Below are 21,377 nucleotides of genomic sequence, written 5' to 3'. Positions count from 1 at the left end.
TCAGAGGTCTCACTCCATAGGTGACTGACTCCATTGCTCTGGGCTTGAGGTGAGGCAGAGCATCATGTCAGAATGATATGGAGGAGGAAAGTAGCTCTCAGCATATGACAATCAGGAAGCAGAGAGTTATATTTATACCAGTCTTTAGTACTTTAAACTAATATAAGTATTAAATATATATTTTGTTGATAGAACTAAGATTTAAACAGTGTAGTGTGTAATCACTGTACAGTTTTGTGAGTTGGTTTAACTCTTAAAACTGGGGAGAATATGTAAAATGTAGATTAAGCTCACTATTTACCTATGAGCATTAACTAAATAAAAACATACTACTTTAGATACTGGGATTGAGAGACAGGAGGAAGAATTTACTAGCTAATTTCACTATTGCTCATAGTAGGAAACAAATGGATAGTAACCCCAAAACAAAGATTTGGAGCATCTTATAAAAATATAGAAAAGGTGCCTATGGGATCAGGAGAAACTAGTGTAGACAGGGATAGCAGCTAGTCTTCTTTGGAAATTTTTTTATTTTACTTAAAACCTACTTAAATATTTTATATAATTAATGTAATAAAGTTAAGTTTAAAATGCAATAATTAAGTCAAAGTGTTCTTATTGGGTATATATGTATAAACAGAGTAAACTATTTCAAGTGTCTTGCATACACAGTAATTTGTAGAATATCCTAAATGGGGCATATAGCAAGGGTAAGAAGGATTACTCAACAAGAATTTTAATTTATCACTTCGTTGATGGTAGTGTTGATGCTTTTGTTCTTAGGCTATTGTTAGTATACTCTGAAATAAAGTAAATGAGCAATTATAGGCAGCATTAAGAACAGAGAATTTTGCCATTTGAGAAAGGAGAAACAGATATAAGATCAATACAAGTAAATAATAGTCCTGTGAACCTGAATTTGAATCAGAAGCATTAGTATACACTCATGACATATATGTGTCTACATACATGTGTAAATACATTTGTGTGTTTGTAATTTTCTTAATTGTGTGAACTGAAAAGGCCATGAGCATCCCTCGCACCCAGACTGGGGCTTCCAAATACCACTTCACACTTAAAGGAATTAGGTCTTCTTTAAAAAATGACTGATCCAAGTCTAAGGCAAGAAAGATACAAGATATTCCTGGAATAAGATATAACCTCAGAAAGTAAAGAAGATATCAGAAGTGAGTAGGGTTGTGTAATAAGGTCCCAGGAGAAAATTTGAATAAAATTCTCCTATTCAGAGAAGAGATAATTTGAACTTTAATAAGGATAACTATAAAGAATTAAAATGCATCAAATATACAGATTTAAATCCATGAATTTTGTTAAAGCCAGATTGGGTTCTTTACCTCAAGATTTCAGTTTCCCTATTTTATAGATGGGAACACATAGGTCCATCAAAGTTAAGTGACTTTTTTCACATATATGATAAATCAGTAACAGAGAACTCAATTTGCTACCTTAATTCTCACTGTTTTCTCTACTGTGTAAAGCTGTACAAAGTGTTTTTATGGCAGAGATATGCAATTTTTCCAACGTGTTTTTTATAAGTTTTTTCCTTTTGTGTTCAGTGGAGGAACAGGATTCCTGTAGGTCATGCTAAATACTTCCTCTTCACAGTGCACTTAGCACTTCCAAGATACTAAAACTTCTTGAGATGAAGAACCCTATCTGGTTTTAACACTGCTTTTTTCAGAGTTTGGGAAAACTCTGGAAAATACTGACCTAAGTTTTGTTTTTTTTTTTTTTGTCTTGGTGATTGGGGAGGAGAGAAGGAGTTGGGGTACCTGCGTATTTCAGATTCTCATAGGGTTGTTATTCTTGCTGTTGCATTCAACATTTTTCAGGTGGGTTTGCTGCAATTGCTGAAGCATTTTTTAAGACAGTCACATTATCTGACTGGGATTTGGTCATGCATAGGATTAACAAAGGGAGCTCCCAAGAATGGTAGTTGTGGAAAAAGGATTTATCAGCCTTCTGGGGCCATTCGCATCCTTTGAGCCTCTCTTGTCCTGTAAGCCCTCCCATTCCTTTTCTTTCACTTTATTTTGTTTTATTTTGCTTTACTTTGTTTTTCCTTTCCTGTTATATCATGAAAAGAGTGAATTTCATTCTGTTGTCTGTAGGAAACAAACCAGACTTGCCTGGAAAGAACACAACCCATAGAGAGATGATACTGTTATTAATTCTCATTTCTATCATTTAAAGGCATCTGATTAGATTAAGAAATAACTAACATTCTGCATCATTTGCAGTGGATTTGGGGTTACCTGAGAAGCAATGAAATTATTCCCTGGGGATTTTGAGAAGAAATATCAATTTAGAACTGAAACTGCACAATCAGTCAGGGTACCCTCAGGATTTGGAACTGGAGGATACAGATCTACCCCTACTGCCATATCTTTTTAAGGCCTATGTTTATTTTAGTATTCATGCTCCCATAGGACATGTGAATGTCACCCAAATCAGTTTATCCTAAAGTGAAGGAGGAGCTACCACAAAGAGGCTTGTGGAGTAACCAGAACAGCAGTTTATTTTCCTTTTTTGTGGAGTAGGGGGAAGAAAATGGGGCATTAGTTCACAAACTTTTATCAAAAACCTATTGCTTCCCGAACTCTTTGCTCATCACTGGAATCCAATAAAATTTAAATCAAATAAGTGATGTATTGCTGAAGTTTTGATTTCTGATAAATTATTTTTGTTTAAAGAAGTCAAGTGTGGATGGAATCATAGTATAATCACTTCATTCCCCCCAGACCAGTGTGGCTGTTCTCCTGGGATCCAGATTTTCTGAGCAACTAGAATCCATTGTCATTTTTACCTTCTGGGATCCAGATTTTCTGAGCAACTAGAATCCACTGTCATTTTTACCTCCTTGTTAGAGAACATATTGTACAGCCTATATGAGATGACACAGTGTATGGGGAGTTTATTATTTTAGGATGATGCCAAAAGTTAAACCCATTATTAAACTTTGATTGAACCACAAAAAATAAAAAAGTAAATAAATAAAGGGATGGGGATGTGGTTCATTGGTTAAGTGCCCCTCAGTTCAATCCCCAAAACCAAATAAAAAAAGATGGAAAGATGCTCAGTGTCAATAGTCTTCAGCAAAATGTAATTTCAAAGCAAAATGACACACCATTAAGCAACAAAATGTCTAAAACTAAGGTTGCTATACTTTGGATCAGAAACCTTCCCCAAAGGACCATGTTTCAAAGCCTTGGTCCCCAATATGTGGTGCTATTAGGAGGTAGTGGAACCTTTAGTGCATGAGGTCTAGTGGGAGGAAGTTGTGTTATCAGGAGTGATTCACTTTGGTTCCTGGCTGCCATGAGGTGAACAGCTTCCTGACCATGGGCTCCCACTCTGCTGTGCTGTGCTGCCACAGGCCAAAGCAACAGGGCCACGCAACCATGCACTGAAACCTCTGAAACCATGAGCCACAACAGACCTTTCCTCCTTTAAAGTTAGAGTTCAGTTATCTTTATGTCTCAGGTGTTCTATGACAGTGAAAAAAAGCTGACTGACACAAAGATGACAACACTCTTGGTGGGGATGTGGAGGGAATCCTCATACACTGCCATGGGAACCTAAAATGGCTCAGTACTTTGAAAAGCAGTGTCTTGCTTTCCTTTAAAATCATAATACACTTACCTTAAGGCCCAGCAGTCCCTCTTTTAAGTTCTTATCCAAGAGAAATGAAAACTACTGTTCAGCATGAAGCTTGTATGTGAATACTCACAGCAGCATTAAACATAGTCTGCAAAATTAGAAATAGCCCAAATGTCTCTTGGGCTCTTTTCAACATTTAAAATGTCACGTGGTTAGGGAATGAATAAACAAATGGTGATATATTCATAAAATGGAATCCTGCTTGTGTATGCTAATGTAAACCATTGTGTGAGAGCTGGATTGGAGGTATAGTTCAGTGGTAGGGTACGTGTCTAGCAAGCTCTAGGCCCTGGGTTCAATCCCCAGCATTCAAAGAAAATTGTGTGAGTGAAATAAAACAGGAAAGACCAAAACACTGTATGAGACCCTTTCTATGAGATTCTAGGAAAGGTAAAATGAAAATCAATCTATAGTGACAGAAAGCAGATCAGTGGTTGCCTAGGACCTGTGAAAATGAGGGAGAAACTTTTCACAAGCACATAATAGTTCCAGAGTCTCATAAAACATGGCAGTGTGCAATGTAAAATGATCACATTTTATGATGTACAAATTATAACTCTATGATATGGTTTTGTGCATGTGTGTATTATTGGGATTGAAACCAGGGGTGAATTACCACTGAGCTACATCCTTAGCCCTTTTCACTTTTTTTATTTCTTTTTTTGAGACAAGTTCTTGCTAAGTTGCCCAGGCTGTCATAGAATTGTGATCCTCCTGCCTCAGCCTCCCAAGTTGCTGGAATTATGAGTGTGTGCCACCATGTCTGGCCTTCATGGGGGCTTTCTTGTGATGTCATGCCATAACAAAAGGGCAAAGAAAGAGTGAAAGAAAGCAAGAGGGGGAAAAACTCATCCTCTTATATGAAAGTTGACCTGAGATAATAACCCTCTCCCATAATAATGGCAGTAATTCACTCATGAGTCAGCATGGGCAGAGACTGGGCAATGGAAAGGGATCTGAGTATGGTTGGACCCTGGAGGGTGAGATTTGGGGCAGCTGAGACAGATGACAATCAGTGGCAAGTGACTGGGTTGATAGCTTGGTCCTAATTTATTCAGGGGGACACTTGAGTTTTGAGGAACTGTAGATGTTTTGTTCCTATTTCTCTGTGGTTCCCTCATTCATTTGCCCCATCCAGTGGAGATGGAACTTTGGGTAAATGGAAATTTGGGAAAGTTATGAATTGTGCTGCTATGAAACTCATATGTCTTTTGGTTGATACATATATTAATTTTGGGGTGCTACAACTTAGATATGCGGTATCCCCCAAAGCTCCTGTTAATGCAGGAATGTTCAGAGGTGAAACCATTAGCTCATGAACACTAACCAAATTGATAAATTTGATAAACTCACTGGGTGGTAGCTATAGGCAGGTGGGGAGTGACTACAGGAGGTAAGTCACTGGAGGCACACCTTGGAAGTGTGCCCCTTCTTCCCTCTCTCTCTGCTTCCAGGCATCATGAGCTGAACAGCTGTCCTCTGTCATGCCCTTCCACCATGATGCTGTGCCTCAGCTTAGGCCCATAGCAAGGGAGTTGACAGACAATGAACTGAACCTTTGACACCATGAACCAAAATAAACTATTCCTTCTCTAACTTGTTCTTGTCAGGTATTTTGGTCACAGTGACAAAAACCTAATTAGCATATGGGACATATAACTATGAGTGGAAATAAGGCTATATATTTTTCTTTTCCATTAGCAGATATTGCAACTGAGCCCATTAACACTCCCAATGGTGGTGCAACTGCATTCTGGCTGCACTTTGTATTTTCACCTTTTAGCCATTCAAGTAGGTTTGAATAATTCAGAAAACAATTTTGCATACCATAATTTACATATCACAAAATTTACCTGTTTTCATGTATAAAATTCAGTGATTTTTAGTAAGTTTGCAGAATTTTGTAACACACTATTCAATTTAAGAACATTTCATAGCCTCAAAAAGATCTCTTGTGCTCATTTCAGATTTTGTTTTGTTGTGTTTGAGTTTTGAGACAGTCTCACTATGTTGCCCAGACTAGTCTTGAACTTCAGATCCTCCTGCTTCTGCTTCCTTAGAAGCTTGGATTACAGGTGCACACAACCATACCTAACTTGGATTTGTTGTTTTGTTTTGTTTTGGTTTTGACCCAGTGTGTCACTATATTACCCAACCTAGCCTCCAACTCATGGACTCAAGGGATCCTCTTACCTCAGCCTACCAAGTAGCTGGCACTATAGGTGTGGGTCACCGTGTCCAGCTTACATTTATTTAACCTCATTTTCTTCAGTAGTCTTTAGGCACTTCTGCCAGGCACTTGGCTGAGCAATAGAGTGATTTTAAAAATCTATAGTGGTGAGGAGCTGGGAATATGGCTTAGTGGTAGAGTACTTGCCTAGCATGTGTAAGGCCCTAGGTTTGATCACTAGCAATGAAAAAAAAATTTCTTTAAACCCATAACATCTAGTTCTTGCAGCCTAGAGGGGAGATGGATGAGGACATTTGCTGTTGCCTATCAGGGAGGGCACTGAGCAAAGTGGCCTGTACAGTGACCCAAAAAGAGTTCAGTGTTTCTGAAGCTGTACCTGAAAATGGGGAAAAGGGATATGAAAGCAGAGAGGCTGGCAGGGTGGTGAGTAGGGGCCTTCAATGCCAAGATAAGGGAAGCCTCACCAGGCAGTGTCTGGGGTAAAGGGCTCTCTTCATAGCAAGGAGAGGGAAGGGCAAGTCTGTCTCACCCACTAGACTGAGCTCTTAAGGACAAGGGTCTTAGACCTTCTCCACTATTGTCACCAGGACCTAACATATAGTAGGTGTTTCTATGATTCTTTTTAGGGCTGCCTAAATGAAGGGCCACATACTGGACAGCTTAAAACAAACAAGTTTATTCCCTTGAAGTTCTGGAAGCTCTAAGTCAGAAATCAAAGTTTCAGCAAGTTTTCTCCCTGGAGAGTCTCTAAGGGAAGCCTTCCTTACTTCTTCCAGCTTCCTGTGGTTGCGGCCATGCTTGGTGCTTCTTGCCTTGTAGCTGCTTCACTTCCTTCTCTGCCTCAGTTGCCACAGGGCATTTTACTCACAGGAACTTGGGTCTGTGCATTCCATCTACTCTTATAAGGACACGACTCATACTGGATTTAGACCCCAAGCTGGCACTCACAGAGACAGGCCATGCTGTCTCTGTGGAACATAAGTTTCACAGAGCAGCAAAAGCCAACGAGATCAGTGTGAAAGCACAAGTGACCAGGAAAAAAGTTAAAAAAAAAAAAAACCTATTCTGTAATAATGTCTAACACAATTAAAACCTGGATATATTTTTATTCAAAGAAGTCACCAATATCCTCCAATCTGGCTAACTGTAAGTGACTGCTTTTTGTCTCCCAACCCACATTCACCTCATTCCATTCCCCCCTCTTCTACACAAGATGTAACAAGGTCACCCTAAGAATTCTCTGCTTCCTGACAGCATGCACTCTAGAAGAAAACTCCTCTTCCTTGAACTTTCCCAAAACTTGTTAACACAATCCCAAATCCTGTCAGAGAAATCTTTCCAAATCTCCTGCTGAGATGACCCCACTGTTGTCCATGTTGTTTTTCCTGACTGGACTAATAGGCCCAAGTTGTTTTCCATACCAGATGTATTCTTGTTTTTTGAACAGAGCAGAAGATCATTAATTCTGTCTGAAAAATTCAGGAATGGCATTTTTACTTTTGAAACCACTGAGCTAGACCTAAGAATGAGAAGCAGACTTAGCCAGGTTAAAAGTAGTCTCATTCCTGGCAGAGGTAAAGGTCTAAGCCAGGAAGAAACATGAAAGAACAGAAGCAGAGTGGCAGAGGGAGGAAACTGAGGAAGAGCCCCTAGGCCGTGCACCAGGCCTCTCGGGTTCAGGGAACAAGAAGGAGGCACCAGAACCAGGAACTGCTGTCACAGGTGTTCTGCCTCCTCCAGGCCAGTGTCTCCAAAGGTGCAGTGGCTACTGCAGCTGGAAACATCTTTATTTGTATGAATTGATCCCAGAGCTACCAGTAGCACATCCAGTCCACCACAACCAATGTGACCAGAAAACCCTCTGACATGAATAACACTGGTTAGGAAACTACACAGGTATAGGAAGGATTAATTTAAACAGAGGTGTGACCTCTAACTCCTGGAAGCAGTAGGGGCCCAGAGTGCTAGACTTCTCCTTGCCCTAAGGTTCCCTGGCGGGGTTTTTTCAGGCTAATGGGAAAGGCATAGAAATGAGGGGAGATGCTTAAGATGAGATCCCAAATCCTGCTTTCAGAGAGCAGCTCCACTTACAAACTTTTTTTTAATCCTCAAGTATTTCAGTGGTGTCTGCCGTGATATTTCCTTTTTCATCACGAATTTTAGTCATTTGAGTTTTCGCTCTTCTCAGTGTGGCTAAGGGTTTATCTATTTAGTTTACTTTTTCAAATAACCAACTTTGTTTTGTCAACTTTTTGAATTGTTTCTTTTGTTTCAATTTCATTGATTTCAGTTCTGATTTTAATTATTTCCTGTCTTCCACTACTTTTAGTATTGTTCTATTTTTCTTTTCCTAGGACTTTGAGATATGATGTTAGGTCATTTAATTGTTGAGTTTTTATTCTTTTCTTGAATGTGCTCCATGAAATGAATTTTCCTCTTAGTACTGTTTACATAGTGTCCCAGAGATTTTGGTATGTTGTATCATCATTCTCCTTTACCACTATGAGTTTTTGGGTTTTTTTTAATCTTTTCCCTGTTATCGACACTTCATTCAGTAGCATATTATTTAGTCTCCAGGTGTTGGAGTAATTGTTTTTTATTTTGTCATTGATTTCTAATTTCATTCCATTATGATCTGATAGAACACAAGGTAGTATCTCCATTTATTTGCATTTACTAAGGGCTGCTTTGTGACATAACATGGTCTGTTTTAGAGAAGGATACATGTGCTGCTGAGAAGAAAGTGCATTCTCTCATTGGTGGATGGAATATTCTATATATGTCTATTAAGTGTAAAGTATTGAGTTATTGAGCTCTATGGTCTCTTTGTTTTGTTTTGAAATTCTATCCAGTGGTGACAGCAGTGTGTTAAAGTTACCCAGAATTATTGTTTTGTGGTCTATTTGATTCTTGGAATTGAGAAGGATTTGTTTGATGTACACAGATGCGCCATTATTTAGAGCATAAATATTTACAATCGTTATGACTTCCTGATTTATAATTCCCTTAAGCAGTATGAAATGTCCTTCTTTATCCCTTCTGACTAACTTTGCCTTGAAGTCCTCTTTATCTGATATAAGGATGGAAACCCCTGCTTTTTTACTGAGTCCTTATGTATGGTAGGTTTTTTCCCATCCTTTCACCTTAATCTGTGGGTATCTTTTTCTATGAGATGAGTCTCTTGAGGGCGGCAGATTGTTGGGTCTTTCTCTTTAATCCAATCTGTCAGTCTATGTCTTTTGATTGCTGAGTTTAGGCCATTAACATTCAGGGTTATTATTGAGATATTATTTGTATTCCCAGTCATTGGGCTTATTTTTGGTTTTTAACTTGACTTGGTTTCTCCTTTGATTGGTTTTTCTTTCAAGGTGGTTCCTTCCTTTGCTGACCTACATTGTTGTTTTTCATTTCCTCCTCATGAAATATTTTGCTGAGAATGTTCTGTAGTGCAGGCTTTCTATTTGTAAATTATTTCAATTTTGGTTTATCATAGAAGAATTTTATTTTGTCTTCAAATCTGAAGTTTAGTTTTCTGGGTATAGAATTCTTGGTTTGCAACGATGTTCTTTCAGAGCTTGAAATATATTATTCCAGGCCCTTCTAGTTTTTAGTGTCTGGCCTGAGAAATTTGCTCATATCCATATAGTTTCTCCCCTATATGTAATCTGACACTTTTCTCTCACAGCCTTCAAAATTCTATCTTTATTTTGTAATTTAGGCATTTTCATAATGTGGCTTGGTGTGGATCTGTCATAATTTTGTGCATTTGGTGTTCTGTAAGCCTCTTGTATTTGATTTTCCATTTCATTCTTCAGGTTTGGGAAATTTTCTGATAAAATTTCATTGAACAGGTTGTTCATTCCTTTGGTTTGTATCTGTGCCTTCCTCAATCCCAATAATTCTTAAATTTGCTCTTTTCCTGATGTTCTTGGAGGTTTTGTTCATGATTTCTTCCCACCCTCTCTGTTTGGTCAACTTTATTCTCAAGATTACATATTTTCTCTTCATTGTCTGAGGTTCTGTCTTTCAAGTGATCTACTCTGTTGCCAATGCTTTCCATTGAATTTTTTTGTTTATTATTTCCTTCATTTCAGGAATTCTGTTTGTTTGTTTGTTTTTGAGAATCTCTGTTGAAATGATCTTTTGTTTCCTGCAGATGCTCTTTCAACTGCTTATTGGGGTGATCGTTCATTGCCTGCATTTGTGCTCTTACCTCATCCTTTGCTTCGTGAATCATTTTAATTAAGTATATTATGAACTCCTTTTATGACATTTCTCCTACCATGCTGTTTGGAACATTTTTTTCCTTGTTTTTTCATGTTGTTCACATATCTTCCCCTCTAGCAGTGCAGATCTGGGGTATTGCAGTTTCCCCCCTGTAGGCTTATAGTGACCCTACAGGTTTCCAAAACCTCTTCTTTAAGTGAGAGATGGATATTAGCAGTGCCCAGTACAGACAATATGCAGCCCTAAACCAAATAGCCCCTATGAAGACATTAACAATATTGTCATAATAAGCAGAGAGGATGACTTCAATTATTATCTACAGTATAACAAATAGATTTGCAATAAGGTCTGCAGTTTCTAATGGAGGACAAAGAGGTGAGAAGGGGTGTAGAATGTAACTTAATGGGATAAGGAAAGAATATATAGATGTTCTAGTCCATAGAAAAAGTGAAAGTGTAATCAAAAGAAGTTTTTTTATTAGCATGAGAAAAGGGAGAAAGAGACTGAGGAAACAGGTAAAAAAAAAAGGAAAATAGAGCAAGAAAAGTAAGGAAATAAAAATTTTAAAATATTCAGGAGAAAAAAATCTGCACTATAGTAGTCATATAATATTCAAACCTCCCAGTCTTCAGTAACCTGATATATGAGAGGTATCTGACAATGAGCTTCCAGTCTCCAGCAGACATGTCCCACCTAATGAAGGGAGTTTTGGCTTCCAGAATAATCCAAGATGGTCACACTGGCTTCCAAATATGTTGGTAAATGGGGAGCTACAGCTCAAGGCATGGGTGTGGTCAGCTGGTGAGGTCCTGAAGGTGGGGTGTGGTCGGTGTGGTTGAGGGGTCCTGGATGTGGGGCACAGTCAGTCAGTCTGGAGGTCCTGGAGTCAGGGTGTGGTCTGTCTGGCTTAGGGGTCCTGGAGATGGGGCTGGGTCAGTTCAGCTGGGGGTCCTACAGGTCCTGGCTATTGTCTCAAAATGGCAGCAGCCACATGTAACCAAACCTGTGGGTACTCTGACAGTGAACTTCCAGGCAACAGTAGGCAGCTGGCAATTCACTGGCAGTCTGCAGTCAGTCTGCAGGCTACTGGTGGACGATTGGCAGGTGGACCTCCAGTGGTGGGTGATAAGTAGGTGAAAGGCAGGTGATGGGCAGGCAAGAGGCAGGCAAATGGGCAAATGGCAGATGATAGGTGCCAGTCAGTGAGCAATCTGCACTCAAAAAGAAGTCAATATCCTCGCACACTGTAGGTGATCACAGTGGACAAATGGGGTAAACAGTAGGGGGTCAATAAGTAGCAAAAACTGCCTCACAGAGAAACAGATATCCTCTGCTTGAAACTCGAGTTATGGGGCAACAAGGAATGCAGCCTCCTCAAGTTCGTCATCTTGGATTCGCCTCTGCAGGTTTCTTTAATTCCCTTATCCTCCATGTTTTTCATGGAGGGACTGCTCTGGCTGGTGCTTCTGGCCTGACCACAGCACGGCTGTGCTACTGGAGATCTCTTCCTTATTTTATTATATCCGAACTCCGAGTGCAAAACCTGCTTTTAATGTTCAGTATTAAATTCCAGTAAAGACCCTCATTTTTTTTGGTTTTTGGGTTTTTTTTATTTGTTTGTTTGTTTTTGGTTCACCCACCTCACTGAGAAGCTACCTCTCCGTTTTCATGGTTTCACTTCATGGAGCAGCCAGGAGGGCAGCCTCCTCTCTTCTGACATCTTAAAAAACTTCAAAATGCATGTTTTAGCTCAGGCTTTTGCTCATACTCAGTTTGCTCCTTTCTCAACACCAGCATCTCATGAATATTCCACTATTTATTACAATGATTTTCTGTTTGTATAACATACAAAATTATACTCAACACATTGGGCATTGTCCTTATTTTAAAAAGGGGGTCTAGTACGTGATGTCTTCTTCTCACAGTGGTCTGTGGATGCCACTGTGGACAGTCCCAATGCTATGGCTTGCATAAGAGCTGGAAAGGTCCAAGTGTTTTAACCATTTCAGTCTTGTCACCAGATTGAGGTGCTATCAAGACATGGTGTGATACCACTAAGAGGGATACCACAGAAAAAAATTCAGGTCAATAGGAACATTCTATAAAGGGGCTATTATGACCCTGCCCCACCTCTTTCTCATCTGCTTCCTGGACTGACAATGTTAGAGGATTCTTTAGCTACTTACTCCTCCTGTACAGTGCTACACACTTCAGGAATGATGGGAGACCTGGGCATGTGTGGTGTGGCATTATTTCCATGAATATGCTGCCTGTAGCTCACACAGGCTATGAGCACAAGGACAGGATGAACCAAGCAGAATACAGCTGCATTCATCCTGGGAGGACAATAACAAGGAACCCTGAAGCACAACCCTGCCCAACCCCACCCAGCCTGTGAACTATGGAAGGGGGAGAGATGCCAGGATGTCACTTTTGGGGTGTCCCTAAGATGCCCAAGGATGTGGGCCATCCCAAAGAGAGTAATTAGGGTGGTTCTGGGTGTAGCTCAGTGGCACAGGGCTTCGTGGCATGGGTGAGGCCCTGGCTTTGATCCACAGCTGAACCAAAAAACAAAGAGAAAACCATCCAAGACAGAAAAAAGAGGCTATGACCTGGGCCCGATATTCATCAACCTGGACATGTGACATAAAAAGTGACTTGGGAGGAGGGGGCTACAGGAAAGAAGGCCTCAGTTTTCTTTCCTACATATTTAGGAACTTGGAGTGGTCATCACAAGGGTCCTGCACCTTCACCAGTCTCAGTTTACTCCTGGTGTGACACTGTGCTCTGGATTTTGGAAAAAGCATTATGCCCACTGGAGGACTTCATAGCAGACAGAAGATAGGAGGATGAATGTGAGGTAGAGTAGAATTGTGGATTGTGAACCACTCATCCTCAGCGGGTGGAATGACCACCTTATTGGAGCTTAAGGGTCTCATGTAGAACTGGAATGAAGGTCCTTTCCCTGGCTCTGGTGAAAAGACATTGGGAGATCAATAGACTCTAGGGCCATTGTGGCCAGTAGAGAAAAGAGAACATCCCTCTATTTACCCTAGAACATTCAGGCTCTGAGTTTGGCTTCAGATAATTTGTAAATTGAGGCCTAAGAGTAACTTAAGAAAATCCCTGTTTCCTGTGGTGGTTTTTTCTCCACCAGGGCAGGGTGACCACTAACCACCAGAGGGAAACTGAGACCTCTGTGCTCTACTGAACACCTCCAGCCAGAAAGAGCCACCAGAGGGCACTGGAGCCATTCCTCTGCCACCACACAGAACTGTACCTCCTATTAAGAGCATCCATCTCCACTATCTGAGCTGCTCAGTGACAGGAACCTGTTTCAAGAGCTTCCAAGAGCCTCCCATTTATTCCACCACAATGCTCCAAATGCTTACCTTGTTCCATGTGTTGAGTTAGGTCTGGGAACTGCAAAGCAAGAGACCAATATGGTCCCTGCCCCACAAGAACTCAAATTGAGAAATAAAGGGACAAAGCACTAGAGTAATAGAACTGGAAGAAAGGACTAAGTGATACATGTAAATAAACCATGGGGTTCTATGGGAGGTGCTGCAGTCACTACATGAAGCCAACAGAGGTGTCTCACTGAGATGAATCAATCCTTAGACCTAGGGCCAAGTGAGATCCAGCCCTGCACACAGAGGGAGGATCAAATATTGACAGATTCAAAGACAGAAGTGAGTTGTCCAGAGAGGAGGTGGGAGGGCAGCCTGTGTGACTGAAGGAAGCCCAGGAGGAGAGAAGGGGAGGGATGGACCATGCTGTGGCAGGTTCTGGGCACTGACAGACTGTACAGTGACCCAACACTGTTTCAAGGATTAACACATGTACAGTAGATGAAAAAACAAACATTTGTGCTCTCAATTTGTTTTGGATCAGAAGTGCAAGAGGTCACTGCTGGGGCTTCTGCCTTGTATCCCATGAGGGTGGGGCCACTTTATCAGCTGAAGCTGTTATGACAAGGTCTGCCTCTGAGCTGAGTCACAGGGTTACTGGCTGGACTCCACTAAAACACAGCCTCATTTCTCCTCATCTGTTGCCATCTCTGTCCTAAGACTCATGAGCCTCTCCTTAGGAGGCACAGAAGAGAGAAGCAGCTTCCACAGAGCCAGAGATCTCAGGGAGAGAGGAACAAGGAAATAACACCAAAAGAAGAAGAAAGAAACAAGCAAGGGGGGCAAGATGTTAGCCACAGTCATTAATCAGTAAACCTTGGAAGTGTCACCACATGAACATTTGTCATGCTCCAGAGGTCACAAGGGAGACACTAAACCCAGGTCACACTGAAGAGGAGGGGACTGCTCAGATGTGCACACCACGGTGAGGGGAGTTGGGAGTTGCTAAGCAATATGACCAGCACATGGGCCTGGTTGGGGCATCTAGGTATGAATCTGAAGACAATAGGAAGCAACACAAAGGCCTAGGAAGATGAGGATATCTGTACTAATTGCATTTCAACTCTCTCTTGAAGCAAACAGAAAAGGCAGCCAGGAAAGAAAAGGACACTGTTACAAAGTCATAAAAAGGGAGACTAGGCTTGTTGTTGGTTCTATTCTATGACATTCCAGCAATTAGTATATTTTATCTCTATTTCTGTTCATTACACACAGGTGGCAAAAGGTTTTCTAAGTGCTATCCCACATATGCCTGGTGACATCACTAGGAAGCAGATGCTCAGATGACCCCACTGTTCAGTGGGAGACTGGGGAAGACTTGAGAGACACGATGACTTGGCCAAGGTCACATGAGAGGATAGGAGAAAGATCTGGGTCTAGACCCAGGCCTGTCTCCTCAGTCTGGGACCCTGGTTGCACCCAGGCTTGTCAAGGAATGTAGTGGACAGTGTTAGGGATGTCTGTGTATACATATGAACATGTCATGGTCCTGGAAGAGACCCAACAGTAACCTAGAGGCACATATGTAATTGTATCTTAAGGAGGCATCAGGTCAGGGACTCCAGGACATGGCCTCCTTTCCTTGGTGATAGATTCAAACAGAACTTTGAACTTCATAACCAGACACCCACATTTTAGCAACAGCCTTCTCCCCAGCTCATTTGGTGAAATACATTTCACAAGCCAATATGTTTTCTTGCATACCAGAAACTCTGGTGTAACTGTGACACCAGTTACACCAGAAACTCTGGTGTAACTGGTGTCACAGTTACACCAGAAATATCATACAACAGAGAAAAATAATAATTTCCAGCACCATGTCACTGAGTAGATAAATCTCAACAAGGAAGAGGCTGAAGGTGAAGAGGTCTGGGGTGGTGGGTGTGAGCATGTGAGGATGGGACGGGGCAGGACATGCAGAGCAGATCTTCCAGAAACAGGCAGGACTGGAACAATAAGCAGCATTGTCTACATGCATTCTGGGAACACTTCCAAAGGTGGTGGTGGTGGGAGGGGGTTCCTGTGTAGAGTTCTGTGATGCAGTGGGAAGTATTTTCTCCCTGGAAGGAACATGGATAATTGGCAACCTTTTCTCCTCTTGCAGCTACAGGGTCCCCTCTCATTCCACCACCTCCACCACCTGATGGAGACCTAGAGCTGGAAACACCTGAAATGGCAGCTCCAGGACAGCACCTCCTCCTGGCCACTCAGCCAGCAACACCCACTGAGTGCCTCCTTATACCTGTTCCCACCCCAGTGCTGCCTTTACCCTCTCCTACCATTTCATTTTTCATTATATTAATCTTAGTTCAAATTAGCTTCTTACAAAATTAAAGATTTTTTCATTTTAAAAAGACTCACTTTATTAGCAGTAAGTACAGTCTCTAAACTGTTCACTAATCACCACTATGTAATTCCAGAACATTATCCATAACCACTCCCTCCCCTCCCCTCCTGCTAGTCCCTAGCAAACCCTCATCAGTCTACCCTGTGATATGTGATATGCCTGCATTTCTCAAATAAGTGCACTCTGATTTTTCATTGGTCACAAAATTTTGGAAGAGGGCTGAAGAAGTTTCCTTCACAGGGTAAATGCCACACAGGTCTAAGTTTTTATTTTTTTATTTTCATCTTTTTTGTTTCTGGGTGTTGAATCCAGTGGTTCTTTACCACTGAGTTACATCCCTGGTCCTTTTCCTTTTGAATTTGAGATGGAGTTACTCACTTGCTGAGTTGTCAGGGCTGCCCTTAAACCTACAATCATCTTGTTCAAAGCAGTATTATTTGGAAAATTTCAATCTCCTCTATGTTCAATGCCTAGATAACAGATAAATCATGTGTGTCACAGTTACACCAGAATTATCATACAACAGAGAAAAATAATAATTTCCAGCACCATGTCACTGAGTAGGTAAATCTCAACAATAGTCCTCAACAAAAGAGTACCCAGAGAAATCACTTATAGTCATATCAACAACAAGCCAAGCAAAATAATAAAGTACTAAGAAACATGTTCTCACCATACACCATAAAGAATAATGAGGACAAGAGCGGACAATTCTCAGGCTATTGACACCCTATATGTGGGAGAAGAAAGAGGCTAGAGAAAGCCTAGGTTAGGCTTCCCGGGCACCAGGCTGCAGGTGGAGTAATGAGTTCAAAGGTGCTCATTGTCATCTTCTTTAAACTAATAGACAGCAAGGGTACTCTTTGTGTGCACTGGTTTTATGAAGTGGTAGATAATCTGTGATTTCTGGGAGGTGAGTGAGTGAGTGTCTGTGTGTGTGTGTGTGTGTGTGTGTGTGTGTGTGTGTGTGTGATGCTGGGTGTGGAACCCAGGGCCTCCTGCATGCTAAACATACACTGTGCTCCTGAACAAAAACCCAAGCCTCTGACATGTGTTTTCAAATAGTTGTCAACTTTGTACCCTATGTTAATTGTAAAACAATTTTCTGTATTATCACCAACAAGCACCTGTACATTGTTTAACTAACTGAACAATGATCAGTCTTTTAATAAATGATTAAAATAGCATTTTTTCCATTTTTAAGCCAAAGGAAATCTTTAACACAAGGCACCAACTCAGGTGAGACTTACCTGGCCACATCACCCCCCCAAGCCTTTCATACATGCACAGTTAATAAAAAAGTCAACAGCATTACAATGATACCTACCACAATTAACAATAATAAACAAGCTATGGTCTCTACACCACAATGATGGCAGTCTTTCCTCCAGCATCGTCAATGACTCTGATTGGAATTTTTGCTTTAGGAATCAGCACCAGTCACAATAACACACAAACACCAAAGTTTCTATATTAAAAATGGAAACAAAGCCATTAAGAAATTAATGTCTCATGATTGAGAACTCCCATCACAGTAGAAAGAGAAGGGAATTCCCTCAGTCTCATAAAGGGTGAGTAGGAAAATCCAGAGTTGAGCTAACAGGACCCTAAAAGGTAGAAGAATGAAAACTGTCCCTGAAGAGCAAGAATAACAAAAGGTCACCTCCTGAACCACTGCCCTCAGTACTGGACTGTCTGCTGGCCAGAGCAACGAGGCAAGAAGGAGAATGACAGGAGGAATCCAAATCAGAAAGGAGGAAGTAAGGCCCTATTAGCAGATGATATGATACTACATGCAGAAAATTCCAAAGAATCCACTGAAACACTACCAAAGCCAGCACAGGAAGTCAGCAAAATTGCAGAGGACTCGATCATCACACAAAATCCATGGTCTCTTCTATATACTAGCAATGAACAATCTGAATGGAAATTTTAAAAGGAATCCCATTAGTACCAGGCTTAAAAAAGGATAAAATACCTAGGAATAAACCAAGTAGGTGACAACCTTCCGGAAACTACAATACAGGGCCGAAAGAAAGAAAGGTTTTTCTAATACAAGTGTTTAGTCCTACAGAGTTCTCTAGATTGACTTCAGTGAATTATCACAAATTTTGAAGTACTGTTTTCACTTTCATTCAGTTCAGTCAGGCAGAGTTATGTATCGTGCCCAAAATAAGGCTCACCAGTAGCCAGTTCAGCGTCAGGGCTCCAGGTCATTGGGACTTCTTCACCTTTTGAAGACACAGAGGTAGACTCCCAACCAAAGGAGACCAATACCTGATGGGTGGAGGCCATACCCACCTAAACAGAATTGGCCTGAGAAGTAACTAAAGCTCTGTTAAAATAAATAACCCCACATACGGCCTGGCCCTGATCTTCAGGTCAGACAGGGGACCCACCTTCATCAGGTAGTTACCTGGGCATCACCCTAATATTGGGAATCAAAAGGAAGCGACATGCCACCTACCACCCACAGGGTTTAGGAAAAGTTTAATGTATGAACCACACCCTAAAGACCACACTTGCTCAACTCTGTCAGGAAACAGGGACTTCAAGAGTAGATTTCCTCCCTATGGCTCTCCTCCAGGTCCACTGTACAGATGGAAGCACAGGGATTCCCTGTTTGAGATACTGACTGGGAGACCCCCACCTGCAATAAACTAAGAGGGGAATCCCCATTAGCTAGGTGAGCTTAGCCTGTCCCAACAGTTCCAGGCCCTAGGAAAGACTCTTCTCCAGATATTTACAGACGTTCAGGAGAGCCCCCACCTCATTCAGACATCAAGTGCACCCACACCAGCCCAGAGACTCTGTATGGAATAAATATTGGAAGAAGGAACCACTTCAACTCACCTGTGGAGACCCCATATTGTCATATTAACCTCTCTCACTGCCATTAAAGTGGCAGGAATAGGCCCATGGATATACCACTCTCCAGTTAAAAAGACAGTTGATACTGAGAAATCTACCTTCTGGACATCTCAGGCCAACCCCAGTAACCCACTCAGACCAACACTCCAGAGGCCACACGGCAGACATTATCCAGGAAATTACAGCCTTGCTCCAGTCACAAACCCGAAGGCTGACTAGTCAATCCTCCATGGAAGCTTGAGGAATTCAATGGGGGATGAATTGGGGCAGTGGTCACAATGTCACCCTGCTGGACTGGGACTTACAACATTAATTGCTATTATTCATAGGTCTCACTGCAACAGCCCAAATGAGTGCAATTGATTCAAGGAGGTTGCTCTAGCCATTTTTTGCTTAAGCGTGCTAAGCCTACTAAGGGGAATCTGCTGCTTTTTGTAATGACTTGTGTCTTACTAAGTCCTGGGACAATGAGTCCCAGTCCTTTTCCACTATGGACCTGTCAGAAATACATTTCTCCCTCCTGGAACAACAGACTGGATACATGTATTAAAGCAGGCCTCCATGGTTTTTGCATCCAAGAGGGACAAACCTATGCAACAGGACCAACATGCCCTCCACGCTCTGCTGCACTTCCTCCTAAAGAATATGTTCCCCCACCTGTTTCTATTCCCCCCAGGTTCTGCTTCTCCAGACAGAAAAGGGATGACAAAATCACAAATGTGCCCTTGTGCTTCTATTTACACTAAAATGCCAAGCAAATGTTACCTGGCAGAAAAGGTTATTCCCTATCGCACATGTAGGAGGATATACTGGACAGGAAACATAACAATTTAAGAATACTGGGAATTCCCAGACCAAGATTGCCCAAAATTTTCAGGCCCCACCTGTTGGGAAAGTAAACCAGCCCCCTGACCCCTATCTAGACTCAAAGCAAGTAAGACACATGATTTAGACCCTCAGCTATCTCAGATCCTAAACAAACCTCACCACCTTCTCAATGATCTAAACCCCCATTTAGCAAAAACACAGCTACCTCTCCTTATCCCAGCACCTGGCCACATCAGCACCCTAATAAATGTGACTAGCAAAGGCTCTTTCCCAAAACCTTCTTTAACAAAAACTATTCAACATAAGGTCATATTTTCTCAAAAATAACCACATGCTTAGTAACAATATTGACACTTTCATCTCATGGGCAGCTTAAGTTGAATTTATTGTAGTTATTTTAGTATCATTAATTTTTGCTTTAGCTATGCAAAAGTCTTGCTTTTTTTTAATTTCAGAAGCTTTGCTATATTTTCAGTTGTAGTTTGCTGAGGTTGGCCTTGATGTTTTTGATATTTTAAATGCTTTTTTTTAAATTTCATATTCTGATTGTTGCTCCAATATATATAATATATTTTGTATGTATGTGTATATCTGTACATGCTTTTTAGAAAGCCAGCCTAATAATCAGTTACCTTGCTAAATTCACTTCTTAATTATACTAGTTTGTGCACTCTTTTGTACTTTCTGCCTTTTGGTTTTTACTTTATCATAGACAGAATTTGTGTTTATAGAAATCAATGATACTTTAATAATCATTATACCATTTTTTTCTTTATTGCACTGGCTAGGATCTCCAGAAGTAGAGATAGTAGACATTTTTGCATGTTTGTATCTTTCCTCCAAATCTAAAGGAAAATGAACCATTTTATCATTAGTATGAGATAAGGTACATTTTAGATAATGTCTATCACATTAAGGAAATTCCTTCAAATCCTAGTTTCTGAGATTTATTATCATGCACAGGTGTTGAATTTCATTAAAATCTTGTTTTGCAACTTATTCTATTAATGTCATTGAATTATATGCATTGACTTTTTTCAATTTGCTTAAATTGTGGTGAAATGCATATAACATTAAATTTCGTCATGTGACCATTATTTTTATACATTTCAGTGCTGTTATTGACATTCATATTGTGTATCCACCACTCCCATCCATGCCCAGAACTCTTCATGTTGCAAAACTCAAAGTCACCACCCATTAAACAACAATTCACCCTTCTCTACCCCACTTTCTAGCCCTTGGGAACCACCATTCTATTTTCTGTCTTGCAAATTTGAATACTTTAGCTACCTAATATAAGGAGAATCATACTTTTTGTCTTTTTTGTGATATTTCACTTAGCCCAACATCCTCAAATCTTGTCTATGAGGATTTATTTTTGTGCTACTGGGATTAAACCCAGGGCACTCTACCACTGAGCTATAAAACCTAACCATTTTTTTAAAAATTTGAGACAGGGTTTCCTTAACATAGCTGAGGCTGGCCTAAAACTTTCAAGCCCTCTTCCTCCACCACCCAAGCTGCTGGGATTAACAAGCATACACCACCAAGACCAGTTATGGGGACTTATTTTTGGATGTTAAAGCAACTTTGTATTCTTGAATTTGATTCCATTCAGACATTATGTGTTATATTTTTAATATACTTTAGAACAAGATTTGTCAAATTTTAATTTTTATATAGGGTTTTAAGTCTCTTCATATTGTCTTACATGATTCCTTTTCTGTGTTTTATAATTATTAAATTGACCAGCTTTACCAGACTTGATTTCACATTATGGAGGGCTCATGAAATGAATTGAGAATTATTTTATTTTCTT

General features: G+C 40.7%; 1 pseudogene; it reads left to right on the top strand.

The window, feature by feature from the left end:
* The window catches only part of LOC124979316 (pygopus homolog 1-like), a 41,892-nt pseudogene that overhangs the window by 9,703 nt on the left and 10,812 nt on the right, over positions 1 to 21,377 (top strand).

Source organism: Sciurus carolinensis, chromosome 3 (assembly GCF_902686445.1).
Source record: "Sciurus carolinensis chromosome 3, mSciCar1.2, whole genome shotgun sequence".
NCBI classification, from domain to species: Eukaryota; Metazoa; Chordata; class Mammalia; order Rodentia; family Sciuridae; genus Sciurus; species Sciurus carolinensis.
Note: the sequence above shows the minus strand (reverse complement) of the source record. Positions and strands in the feature narration are given on the sequence as shown.